The 13,611-nt window shown below is 48.7% G+C and overlaps 1 protein-coding gene across 15 annotated transcripts in view; it reads left to right on the forward strand.

Annotated features, from left to right (window-relative positions):
• The window catches only part of LOC132652461 (uncharacterized), a 607,788-nt gene that overhangs the window by 563,354 nt on the left and 30,823 nt on the right, over window positions 1–13,611 (forward strand). The window contains exon 1 of one of the 15 annotated variants that reach the window (XR_009590068.1): window positions 9,616–9,934. The exons of the other annotated variants lie outside the window; for them this stretch is intronic. The gene's annotated coding sequence lies outside the window, so the exon portion shown is untranslated. Of the gene's footprint in view, window positions 1–9,615; window positions 9,935–13,611 lie in introns of those variants that run through there. 15 annotated transcript variants of the gene reach the window in all.

Raw genomic sequence — 13,611 nt, forward strand, 5'->3', positions numbered from 1 at the left:
CAACAACAATGTAAATCACAATCGCTTTATTATTTAATAACGTCAAACGCTTCGTTGGATTGGCCCCGACAGAGAAGACCTTTTCTTTCTAGACAGTATTATGGGGGAAGGACAATGAAGATCTAATTGTGGAGGTTTCATAAGTTGGCTCCGGTAAATGAACAGCTTCGATACGGAAGTCCCAGCAGATGCGGGCACCGCTAGCTGCAGAGACGCCACCCCACCCCTCTAGCCACCGTCCAAACGCCCTGTTGGAGGCTTTCTGGGGTGGCCGCGGTCCACAGAGCCTAGCAACCACCTGAAGTTCCCAGTAGCAATTAGAGCTCGTATCAGGCGCTTTACATTGGGGATTTATCATTAAGGCAGCCAGTCAGCTCACCAAATTAACATGACTTGCAAACAGCCACAACCCTTTGGGCGCCCTTACGGTCGATTTGGCTGCGGGACACGGAGAGCTTGGGTCTGCGTTTTGTTTTGGTTGGTTGCTTGGTCGGTCGGTTGGTTGGTTGGTTGGGGTCTTATTTTGTTTTGACGTGATTTTTTTTTTTTTTTAAAGAACGGGATCGGTATTTTCAGGGTCTTGGAATACAGTTATCCCAGACAGTTTGGCAAAGGGACCCGAGCCATTCTTTTACAAATGCCTGGACTAGCCGAGAGTACCCAGAGACCCTCTCAAGAGAAAGACCACTCTCGGAGGGAAGGTAACCCCGCTGCTAGCATGACTGCCTCACCACCCTTGTCCCCAAAGGCCCAGTCCTAACGGCGTCCGCCGCTGCCTCCGCTGCGGTGGGAAGGGCGCGGACGCTGGGGTCCTCCAAGAGGCGAGCCCTAGCCCCTGGAATCCGGGTCAGGGGAGAGAGCCCCGGAGCCCGCGGAGGTTTTGTTGTTGCGCGAGCCCGCCTCTCCATTTTAGTGAACTAATACTGCCTGTCGGGGAGAGGGACAGCTCGCCCCCACCCACCCCTCCGCGCCCTGCTAAGACAAACAGGAGGTGCGAAACGCTCCTCCGCACACGCGCTCCGGGGCCCTCCTCCCACTCCGCGCGCCAACCGAGCAGCTGTGTCCGCGTCCCCAAACCGGACCCGGGTGACAACTGCCCGTATTCCCAAAACCGTCCCACCGACCGTGGCCAACGGCGTTCACGTTTGTTGTTGTTGTTTGGTTGCTTGGTTGTTTTGGTTTTTTGTTTGTTTGTTTGTTTTTGGTGGGTTTTTTTTTTTTTTTTTTTTTTTGGCCCCCTACGCCCTAGGCCAGTCTCTGAGAACCTAAAAGAAGTGAAAAGCGTTGAGGATTAAACAAACAAGCAAACCAACAAACAACTCATCTTTGCCCACACCCGCGGTTTTTAAAAAGTGGTATCTGGGTACGAGGAGGGCGTTTGGAAAGTTTCTGTCAACAGGAGTCCGGCACATTGCTATTCCTGTGTGTCTGCCGGCTGGCCTCCCGGCCCGCGGCGGACAATGCCCGCATTGAGGCGCGGTGGCCTGCAGGCAGCGGGAGGCTGGGGACCGCGCAGCCTTCCTCCGAGGGGCCCGCAGCTGCGGGAGCACAGGGGTGGCAGCAGGGGCGGGGAGGCCGGCCGCCGGAAGGACAGCCGTTACAAGTACCATTTTGCCTCTGGCCTTACCCCAAGCCTGGCTTTGAGGACCCAGATACAGGACTGCCTGAGACCCCGGGGGGCGGGGAGGGGGAGGGCGGGGTGGCGCCCAGGACGATGAGTTTTGCATTTTGTTTCGTTTTATTTGCCTCTCCCACCCCCACCCCCCGTGCACGATTTTTACTTAGACCCAGAGTTTCTGCAGCCTGGGCGGCCTAACCCCCACAGTCTTAGCTCTTGGGCACCTCGTCTTTTGTTACTACCTAAACCTCGGGCTCTGACGCTAGGCAGGCCTCCGCCTTGGTGCCAATCTTCGTCTCACCGGAGCCCTGGCACACCACACTCTCTCGCTAGGAGTACGGCAGCGCAGAGGGGGCGGGAGAAAAAAAAAAAAAAACAGGCCAGAGACTCGGGGACATTCTTTTCTAAGCTCCAGTATTTTCTCCCTCAGAGCACACACCAGCACCCAGGGCCTTGGCCGAGGCACCTCGAGGCCAGGGGAGGCCCCTCGGAAGGGCGCCACCGAGGCTGAAGCGGGCGTCTCAGGGTTGAAAACGTGCACCCTGCCGGTTGTGGGGACCACGTGCTGCGCCTTCGAAAGGTGACAGCGGGCCCCGCCGCGGTGCCAGGCGACCGGAGATGGCGCAGGGAACGCCGCAGCCCCCCTCGGTGGCGCCGGGGGGCGGGCGCTGCATGGCAGAGCTGGCCTCGGCTCTGAGTGGAGAGAATTATCTGGAGCGTGTTTCATCTGGGGCTGCGTAGTCAGCTTCTGCCTTATTTGTTTGTTTGTAATCTCATATTTAGCAAGCCAGGGACTGTGGCAGCGAGGGAGAAAGGAAGGGATGGAGGAGGGGGCTTCGCGCTAACCACACCCCTTCCTAATGAGTTAATTTCCATATTTGCGTCTCCCGCTTCTAGCGCCCTCTCTTTCCGGGCTCTTCTGCACAGTTGCGTCTTGCGCAGCTCAGACACTCTCCACTTAGGGATGAAACAAACAAACAAACAACAACAACAAAAAAGCCCCGGGTAAGAGCAGAAAATTGGTCTATTGATGACATTCGCTCCGATTGTTGATCTTGGCATTGCGGGCAGCCTGTTAGTCCCCACCCCACCCCCAAGTGGGTCGCACACGGATTGCAGAGAGTTCGCGGACTCCAGACAGACGCTGACGCCCCTCCCGCTTCCAACTGTCCGACCGCCGCGTCTCCTTCCTTTCTCACAACTTGGCTTTTTTTTTTTTTATTGCTCCTCCGAATAAAAGCAGTGGAAACCTAGCCTACCCAGAAAAGGATGGGAAATCATCTCAAACAAATGAATCAAAAGTGAAAGTTTCAAACTAGATGCCCATCCTGGGGGAGAAAGATCTAGTTTGGGGGCTAGAAAAAAAAAAAAAAAAAGGAATGGTGGACAATGGTGGGAACTGGCTCTACCAGGGTGGGCACCTGTGGAAATGGAGGAAGGAAAGAGACGAAACGCTACTGTTATCCACATGCTGGCTCCACGAAGATTCGTGGCAAAGAGAGTGAAAAAAGTTTTTGGAGACACGGGAACTCAAGGCCACGCATCAGGATTGTCTATACAGTTCAGGAAATCGCTGCAAGGAACAGACCTCCCCAAACTGCTCACCGCCCCTGTCCTTCCCCGTTTTGGTGGCTTCACTCCTCTCTGGCTGGAGCGTCCAAATAGCTCTCCGGTCAAAGAGAACTGTCCCAAGAAACTCTTCTTTCCAAACTGGGGGGTGGGGGGGAAACTTAGGCCGGGGGCTTTAATCAAGATTTGTAGCTCGGCGAGGGGCGAGGACAGCAAACACCCCGCAGGTGTAGCCGTAACTCCACCATCCGGACTCCAATGTAGATTACTCTGGCCGCGTTTGATCGGCTCTTTGAAAGCCTTTAACAATTGCCTGTGACGAACGGCCCGGGCTCAATGTTTTTTGTTGTTGTTGTTGTTGTTTTGTTTTTTTTTTGTTTTGTTTTTTTTTTTTCTGAATAATGCCCTGAGCGTAAGTCCTCGGGGTCTTTAAAGAGCTCCGGTTTGGGAGTTTTTTTGGAAAGGGGACCGTTTTTCGGTTTGGCTTTGAAGGAGAAAAAGGGGGGGGGGGGGAACGTTGCATTTTAGTTTATACCTACCTCGTCAACTTTCAGTTGCTAACTGGCATCACTCAAGCCAGGCCAGTGCTTGATCCCTGTCACCTCTGCGTGCTGCCTTCCAGAAGCTGCGCACGGCACACTCTTTGTGTCAAGAACCGTTGCTCTTCTTTTCAATAAGGCAACGTGTGTGTGTGCGTACATGTTGCCTTTAATGAAATGACACAGTTACTAATTTCTGTCTCGTCAGCTGCAGCAGCACTTCCTGCTCACTCCGGCTGCTGAGGGAATTAGAGTGAACAGTGTTGTTATTATTGCCACCTAAATTCCGTCCTAGGATCCTCTCCGTTCTTTCTAAATCGTATCTGTTTAGTAAGAGTTTGACTTGGACGTCAGAGTTTCCAAAGTGGAACTCTTAGTTTGCCACCGCCCCTTCCAACACCTTGGCACCAAACCCTAACACCAAAATGAAAAAGAAAAAAAAAAAAAAAAAAGGAGGAGGTACTTCTGAACTTGTCTTGTTTGCATACAGGGTTTGCTTAAGGGGAGGGAAGTGAACTTTTGTCTGAAACATACACTTTGATTTCACCAAGTGTCAACAGTTGCAGGGCTTATCATGCTAGGGTGAGGGGCACACATTTGAATTAAAGGCCCACTCCTGCCACTTCAGAGTACGAAGGGCTCCTACCCACGAATGGCTGTTAGAGTTGCCTGTTGGAAAAGTTTTCTCTGTACCAAGTCTCGCACTGGGAGATGGGGAAAGCCACTGTTTATCATCCAGCTCTGGACAGGAGCAGACCCCAGCACGGAGGGGCTCACAGCTCTGGCCAGCGGGAGTGGGGGTGGGATGGGGGCAGGGGACTGGCTCTTCACAGCAGCCCCCTTTGTTCTCCTGAGCTCTCCCCTGATTTCAAGCTTCACTCGAACATCCCAAGTTTGTGTGTTAATGACGCTATTACCATCTGGCTTGCCCTACTTTCCAAAAGATATAAATCTCCCAGCTTGACTGCCCACATTATCATTTAAGTGCCACCATAGCCAGAAGGAAAAGATGCTTTCAAGGCTCGGATTCTTGTGCCCTGACTGCCCTGGCACTACTCTTCGACTGTATTTATAGACTGCACATTCAGGGCAAGAAAGAGTACGCCTCAGAGCCTGCGTATCCCCACAGCTGTCCCTCCAAGCCGAAAAAGACCTGTTACCTGGAGGAAGAAAGACGCCAGATGATTTTCCCTTAAAAAGATTTTTATTTTATCCGATGCAACCCAAATACACACACCAACCTCCTTTGTGTGTGTGTGTGTGTGTGTGTGTGTGTACACGAGCGCGCGTGCACTTCCCCTAGCTCCCTCCTCTTGGGCTAGTAAAAGTGTCAGCACAACTCCCGACAGCCATAGCAATGTGCCCCTCCGTGGCCTTCCTTTTCAGCAGGAGAATAGGTTGTTTCTCTGTGGGAATGGGAAGGGGGGGAGTGAAGAGAGGTAAAAGAGGCCTGTGAGGCAACTCTTGGGATCTGGACAGCCCTCCCAAACTCCCACTTTTAATGGCGCCTGTATGGGTGTGTGCTCTTCTTTCGATTTACACACTCCTAGCTGCAAGCCTGGATCCTCCTCTGTCTTTTGATTCCTTCCTAGGCACAATCATTGGTGGTTTTTGTTTTTGAGCACAAAAGCTAGGAACATACAACAAAAGTAGCCACGCTGGCTTTTGCAGGGTCCCACGAAGCCCCCACTTATCTGGCCTGGTCGCTGTGAATGGAACTGGGCGTCCTCTGCCTCTCAGCGTGCGTGGGCTGAGGGTTCAGGACCCTCGATGATTTGAACAGTTCATACCTCCACTTTCTAGATTTCTGGACTCCGTTAACTTACGGACAGTCAGATATGAGTGCTTCTGTTTGTGCATCCTCCTTTTTACCTCGAGGCAGTTATCATTTACATCAGCCCAACCTACAGGTTTGAAGAACTGGAAGTGTGAACTTCTGGGATTCCTATGGAAGCTCTTAAAATCACAGGAATTTTAAGATGTGAGAGTGGGAATGCAAGGGTGCACACTTGCACGCACAGATAAACGCCTTAAAATTTTCATCTTTAAAGAACAATATTTATATGTCATGTGCCTAAATATTTCCACCACTTTGTTTGAACTGAGCACAGACTGCACAAAACAGTTACTAATTTATAGCACACCGGGTAAAGCTGTTTGCGTGCAAGCCTTTTTATTCCCTTCTCAGTTCATTTTCTTGCCTTTTTCTTCCAAACTAAAAAAAAAAAAAAAAAATCTTGTTTAGAAATTTGTATCCCCCTTTTCCTTCTGAGAACATTACTGAGTTGATATGAACAAATTGCAGAGGATATACCATTTAAGTAAGATGCACTTTTAATCACTGGTCATTAAAATGGCTATGTTAAATACACTCAATTACATGCATGACTTAACTCTAACAGCACTTCTTATTCTCCCAGCTGCTCACGTATTCCTAAACGGTAGTCTGCGGTGGAAACTTGATTATGCTGAATCCATACATTTCCATGGATTTCATCAGCCTAATTAATGCCTCAGTGTGGTCCTGGGGTCTGAATGGACCTTTTACTGTCGTTTGAGGTGGAAGGCAGTGTTGGAATGTAGAAGGTTTTTTTTATTCCTTCCTTCCCCCCCTCTCTCTGTCTCTGTCCCTCTCCCCCTCTCTCTGTCTCTCTTTTGATTACTCTCTGGTACTTTGGGATTTCACTAAGCAAGGTAGGTGGGTAGCAGTCATTATAGAGAAAAACTATTACACTGCAAGGAAACCCTCCAAATGTCAGAGGGAAAAAGGCTTGTTCTTTATTTGCATATTCTTGATTTCATAGACAATCTCCAAATATTTGGTAAGGCAGAAATACTGCCGAGCTATTGTTTCCCAAAACTGCACTGAAAAGGGAAAGTTGGGGATAGATTTACAACCGGTGGCTGAACTCATTTCTTTTGCTCATCAAAGCTGCCTCTGCTCTCTCCTTTCTTCCTGCTCCGTCACTTCTAGGCTGCGTTTCCCCTCCACTGCAACTTTCATCTCTCCCGAGGAAGCACTCAGGGCGTGTTTTCACAAGAAACCCAAATCACCCCCCAAGTGGGGGGACTCCATTCTGTCTTTTCAGGTGTAAATTTACATTTGAATACATCTCAACCTCACTGACCCCTGCTATCCCGGGCCCTGCCTCCACCGAGCGGCTGCCAATCTACAACCCCACAACTTGCAAGGGCAGGCAGAGGTCGAGTTTCCCAAGCCCCGCCCCTAACCCAGAGACCAACAAGTGCTCGCACTTCTCGGGGGACACCTCCTGATATGGCCGTTCTTAGCGAGGTGTGTAAAGGAGAACTCCTTTCAAGTTGTATTTTCTTGGTGACCAAAAAGAGTACCAACAAAACAAAACAGAAAAGGGCCAAAGAGGTGGAGATTGGGAGTCTTTAAGAAGTGTAGCGACTCTGGCAAGTAAACGTTGAAACTTTTCCTTCTTTTTGAGTCCCCAGGGACAGAACGCTCCCAGGAGCAGAGTCTGTGCCGTTGGCCTAGAACTTGGAGTCTGAGGGAGAACATCATACCTGACACCCTATCTGGTGGCTGGCACCAGAGGATTTCAGATGTATATAACCTTGGAACATCATGTATATTATGCTGATGTAATGATTTTTGTACTTTGAGCATATGTTTAGGGCTTGGAAATTAGCCTTTTGCATTGCCTTGCTTGGATAAGGACAGGAATTCTAGAAGAGACAATGTGCCAGAATTGGTGGCACTGCCTGGCATACAGTGTGGGCCATTTAGACAGATCAATGGAGACTCAGATATGTCTGTAGAATGAAGCTAAGACAAAGCGAAGGGAACAGCCATAAAATGCATGTGCAGGTGGCCAGACCCTCAGGAGGGTGGAAGATGTATGTTCACTTCCGTAAGTGTATTTGGAATTTAGGATGTGGGAGCCAGAGGGTCAAACGTTGGGGATTTGAAGCCAGCCTTGGCTACGTGTAGGAACACTGTACCAAATTTAGGGAGGCAGGGATAGTCCTCCAAGCATCCTACCCCACCGCACCCCTGCACCTTATCTCAGACTGGAGTGGTATTTAGTCATTCCCTATAATTACAAGAAAGGCTAGCTAACTGATCAAATGTCCAGTTCGCTGTCTTGATCCGCATCAGAACTTAGCCAGTCACAGCTGCTATGATGCACCTGGCCCTGACTTCACCTGTCCTACTTCCACTGGTGACACTTGTTTCTAAAATAGTGACTTGTTACCTGTGTGGGCTTTGTCCCTTCCGTCCCCTTGCTGTTCTAGAAAAGCCTGTGAACCATGATCATAGATGAACTCTGCTGTGCCCACAGTCCTACAGCAAAGTTGCCAAGAAATATTCTGAACTCAGTTGATACAGTGCCTGCCTGACGTGCACAAAACATTGGGTTCAATTCCCAGCACAGCATAAACTGGGAGTCATGGTGTATGCCTGCAATCCCAGTACTTGGGAGGCACAGTTCAAAGCTAGCCAGGGCCTGAGTCCCTTTCTCAAAAGACTAATTGGAATGTTGGAGACATTTGAGAGCTTGTAAACGGATGCTGATCTGAAATACTGGCCTTTTGCAGAAGCCCAGGTTGTTCTATTTTCTTTCAGACCTCAGTGGGTGCAGCACACCAACCCTGACTCCAGAAAGCTGAGCAAGTTAGAGGTGGGGTGCTTCATTCTCGGACCAAACACCTTAATGATGGTAGATATAGGAAATACAGACTCCAATAGCCTCAGTTTAGAATTGACAAGTGTCGCATAGCCAAGCTTTAAAACTATAAGCTGATTTTTTTTGTGTGTCACTCTGCTTGCTACTGTCTGATATCCTTCTAGTTTTTTATTTTTGTTATTGTTTTTGTTTTTCCAGACAGGGTTTCTCTGTGTAGCCTTGCCTGTCCTGGAACTCCTCCCCCTCCCCCCTCTGTAGACCAGGCTGGCCTCAAACTCATAGCCTGTGCTTCTGGAGTGCTGGGATTTAGGGTGTGTGCCACCATCACCCAGCTATCTCTAGCTTTCTTATGCTTAATATGGATACTGTGATGTAGCCACTGGGCAATTGTGCTGTTTGCTGCACAGACTCTGACAGAGTCATCAGAGAGCCTTTTTACCTGTAGTATGTAAATGATTTGGAATATGAGGTAGTCCTATGCCTTCTTAGCAAGGTTTTGGGATAGTTTAAGATGTTTTCTGAATAATCGAAGTCTCGAATAGGATGGATTCCAGAGTAGGTGCATCCAGTAACAGGTTTTGGGTGGAAAGCAGCGGGTCACAGGGGGGGGGTCCAGTCACGGGTTCCTCTTCTCAGAGTGGCATGCTAGCATCCCTGAGGCAATCTACAGCAAGGCTGAGTGTGTCTCCAGCAATGGAGAAGTTGGGACAAAGGGCTGGTAGTTGTTAGGTTGTTTACAGAGGAACATGGCCCTGTTTTTGGAGCTGCAACATTTAGATACTGTAGTACCCTGGCAATGGTCACACAGGCAGGCTTTGAAACTGTTCAGCACTTAGTTTCTGGATTCTACTTTTAAATCCAAATCTGAATTTTTTCATTGGTTCAGGAGAGAAAAAAAAATACCTAATTTGAAATCCTGTTATAAAGTCTTTGAAAGCCAACTTAGAAGAGCTTAGAAATAGCTCTGAGTCCCACATCTCAATATGCTGTGCTGGCTCCCGTGGTTGTTTCTAAGAGAAGAGAGCGAACACCTGGTCTCTAACCAGGAGAAAAGCGGATTCCAGGATCTCCGTCTCTCAGTGGGGGCAGGCCTCAGCACTCACAGAGATCAGGAAATTTAAAGCCGGTTGGGTAGATCTGCTCTTGTCATCCAAACAGCACATTTTCCAACTCGGAAATGCCAGTTCGTGTTATTTCTGTGGCTAGGAGTTGCTTAGGATCTGTGACAGCTGAGGTTTTTCTATTGATTTTATGACAATGTCGTTCATGGCGCTCCCAGAACTGAGAAGAGAGTCCAGTTCAGCAAGATGATTCTTAACTCAAGTGCTGTGCCATAACCAAAGTATGGAAGTCGAAATTTCAGCCTGAGAAAGTGCAAAGGGGGATTCAATTTTGAACCTGAGCTATAGCTAACTCAACCCTCAGAGAAGGGATGGGACTGGCTGTTTAATTCGAATACTTGGAATCAACAATTGGATGCATCAACATTGAAAGAAATTATGTCTTATATTTTAAGTGCATATTAAGGAGATGGAGAGATGGCTCAGCAGGTAAGAGTACTCGCCGCTCTTGTAGAGGACCTAAGTTCAATTCCCAACACTCATGCCAGGCAGCTTACAACTGCCTGTAACTCTGCTCTAGAGAATCTGATGCCCTCTGCCCTCAGCAGAGCACCAGAGATTCACATGAGTGTGTATACACACACACACACAAGATGAAAATAAAGATTTTTTTTTTAAGAAACCCCAAATGCACTGTAGCTGGTTTGTGAGCCTGAGCACTATGAGGGCAGCTGTTAGCAGCCTGAAATGTGTGGAAGCCAGGATGGAGGCACCAAATGCAAATCACTTTCAGAGGTCTTCAAACTCCTGTTTAGTTCTTAAACTTGGTATGCACACATTCTTCCAATGTATCTATCCATAGGGGAATATATACCATCTTTAGCTTGTACTTTTTCTTTCTTCTTTTTTTTTTTTTTTTAATGATAAAGCACAGGCAAGCACACTGATGTCAGGAGAAGTCCAGGCCCCAGGATTTCAAACAAAAGAAAACCGGGGTCTAGAAAAACTGTAGGTCAAGGATGCTGGAGACATGGGCATGGATGCTCAGAGGGAGCCTCAGGGCAGGTGGAGGAGAAAGCAGCACTGTTGGGCCTGTGTTATGACAGGGAGAAAGAGCCAGAGGGATCAGGGGAGGCAGGTAGAGAGCTGGCAGGTGCCCCAGTGGTCTGGGCTGATCAGAGCCCAGCTGGAAAGCTGCATCCTGAGCCGTGGTCTACAGCTTGCCCCACCCCATCACGCGCATCTGCTTACATCTCCTTATTTGTTGCTGAAAGCCATCCAGCTCACTGCAGCCGCGTCACCTGCTATTTGTCAGCCCGAGTCATTGCCGGCGATAACTCTCCATGACATTTCCCTCTCTGACACTTGCAGTTTGGGATTAAAAACTGGATGCGGTAAGGGGCTGGGGATGTAGCTTATTGGGTAGAGTGCTTTCCTAGCATACAGGAAACCCTGGATTTCCTACATAAACCAGGCATGGAAGCATGTGCCTGTCATCCCAGGACTCTGAAGATTTAGACACAGGATCAGGAGCTCAAGGTATACAGCATGCTGGAGCCTAGCCTAGGCTGCAAGGAGCAGAACTTTTGGCTGGAAAAAGCATTCTCAGCCTCGCTCATCACGCAGACAAGGTCCAGGCTAGCAGGAGGAGGAGCACCCATGCCATCTTATCCCATCCCTGAGTAGGCCGTGTGAGTTCTAGGCCGTGTGAGTTCTGGAACCTGGCCCCTCCTGCAACACTCCTCCCTTCTCTAGGGCCTTTCACAGTCCCATTACCTCGGTGGTTGTGCTATGCTTGATGGTGAGGGATAGGAAAAATACATGTATCTGTGTAAATATGGATATATATGTTTGTGTTCATGTGGGCATGTTTAGGGAGGGCGTCCAAGTTCCATTCACCCATCACCTAGGTACCTCTAGGTCCTCAGAGATGCAGTCCCCTCCCTAAAATGTCCTTGAACAAACTGGGAGGGAGGCCCTGAAATTATTAAGGTCTTTGGTATGTTTGGATTTGACTATCGTAAGTCCAAAACTAGGATCCTAGACTTGCTCTCTTCGCCTTCCTCTGCCCCCCTTTTCATACTGCAGATATGGTGGCCAAGAGTGTCTTGGAGACAGGTAGGCTGGGCAGCAGGTTGCCTTTTCTCGCTGAACCATCCCATTGGCCCAATAATTTTGCTTTCAGACATGAACCTGAAAAGGGGTACTGGGAAGGGAAAAAAGACCAACTGTCAAGTTTTCTCTCACGTGGAATCTACTTTTAGACTATGTGAAAGCAAAAGGGGAACTATTTAACTGGAGGAAGGATACCAATGAGGGGAAAGGATATGGAAGAGGGTACAAGTATGAGCAATATCCTATATAATGCATGTGGGTAATATATGGTACCAATATGTTATAATAAAAGATGTCCTGGGAACCAGGCATGGTGGCACATGCCTGTGATCCCAGCACTTGGGGAGGCAGAGGCAGGTGGATCTCTGGGAGTTCAAGGCCAACCTTGTCTAAAAGTTAGTCCAGGATAGCTGAGGCTACATAGAGAAACCCTGGCGCAAGAAAACCAGAAAAAGATATCCTGTCTTAAACAGTTTTCCAATGGCTTATGAAGAATGCCAAAGGGAGGCCTATTCTACTGTTGATGTTTTGGAACAGACTAATGAAGTTGCCTGCACCAAGCTCCTTCCAATAACAGGGCCATGATCATGTCAACTGGGGTAAAGGGATCATGTCTGAGAAGGGGAGGGTATGGGCCAGGCCATCTCTGTTGGCTTCATCCCTGATCAAGGACAAGCCCAGAAGGGACATTCCCACCCCTTCATCCCAAGAAAGCCTTTGCCCTCTTTCTTCTTTCTGTTCAGATCTAGACTCCCATTCTTGTCTCCATTTGATTTTGAGACAGGGCCTCTTGTAGCCAAGGTTGGCCCAGAGCTCACTATGTAGCTGAGAATAATCTTGGACTTCTGATCCTCCAACCCCTACCTCCCGAGTACTGGGATACAGGCATGCACCACCACACCTGGTTTACACAGTAAAGCAATGAACCAGGACCTTTACCCTCAAGCCAGACCTTCCACTGACTGAGCTACAACCCCAGCCCCACTGAGCAGAGTGGTGCACCCGTGCAATAAAAGCTGTGGGGTGTGAGGAGACAGGAGAATCAGAAACTAAAGGTCATTCTAACCAGAATCCCAGACTAGCCTGGAATACATCAGATCCCATCAGGAGAAAATGAGGAGAAAGGAAGAGAAGGAAGAGAAAGAGGAGGGAAAGGAAGGGGAGGAGAAGGAGGAAAAGAAATAAGAAATAGTCATTCACCCATTTCTCCTCTGGGGCCCCCTGGAAAGTTTTCAGAATTAAATCATCATCTAACCAAACGTTTTCAAGGTTCTTCCGTCCTGAAGACAGAGAGCGAAGCTGGAGTCAAAAGGCGGAGCAGTAAGCCAACACCATCAAGTCAGCCAGTGTCTCATAGCTCGGGGCTGTGTGGACAGTCTTTCCTGACACCGGCAGGGGATACGACTAAGGCCACAGCCCTTTGTTTGACATCCAATTAAAAACCTAACACGGAGGAGACTGTTGGTCACTGTTTATTAGCCTTAGCAACTCAAGGAAGAAAATGAGAGAAATAGTATCAGCAACATGACCTTGCTGTGTTCCATACAGTACACTTCCTGAGAATTCTGAAGCTTTTCAAGGCATAGGAGTTTGTTATTTCACGCCTGGTTCCATGGAGTCTCCACTCAGGTTTATTTCCAGGAAGAGTAACTTAAGTGGTTTTGCATTTGGTACTTCAAGGACTCCCAGGCTCTGAGCTGTCTGCTGGTATTTGGGGTTGCTATTCCCTGTTCAGTGAGGAACCTGGGCAGGCAAGGGAGGGTGCCGAGCTAAGTCCAAGGGTGGATTTCAACCAGTGGGGCCTCTGGAGTTCAGTCTTTGCCCCTATAAGTTTATGTGTAGGTTTTACTGTGTGTCACACACAAGTGTTACAACACACTTGTGGATTTTCACCATTGGAGAACACTCAGCTTTATGAGTTGCTAAATAAAATATCTCTATCAGCATAAATCTTTATGCACAAAACTGAAAAAATAAGGACTGGGGTATAGTTCAAGGTCATGTTTGGCTACCAAACAAGTTCAAGGTCATCCCAGAAGGAAGGAAGGAAC

Source organism: Meriones unguiculatus, chromosome 2 (assembly GCF_030254825.1).
Source record: "Meriones unguiculatus strain TT.TT164.6M chromosome 2, Bangor_MerUng_6.1, whole genome shotgun sequence".
NCBI classification, from domain to species: domain Eukaryota; kingdom Metazoa; phylum Chordata; class Mammalia; order Rodentia; family Muridae; genus Meriones; species Meriones unguiculatus.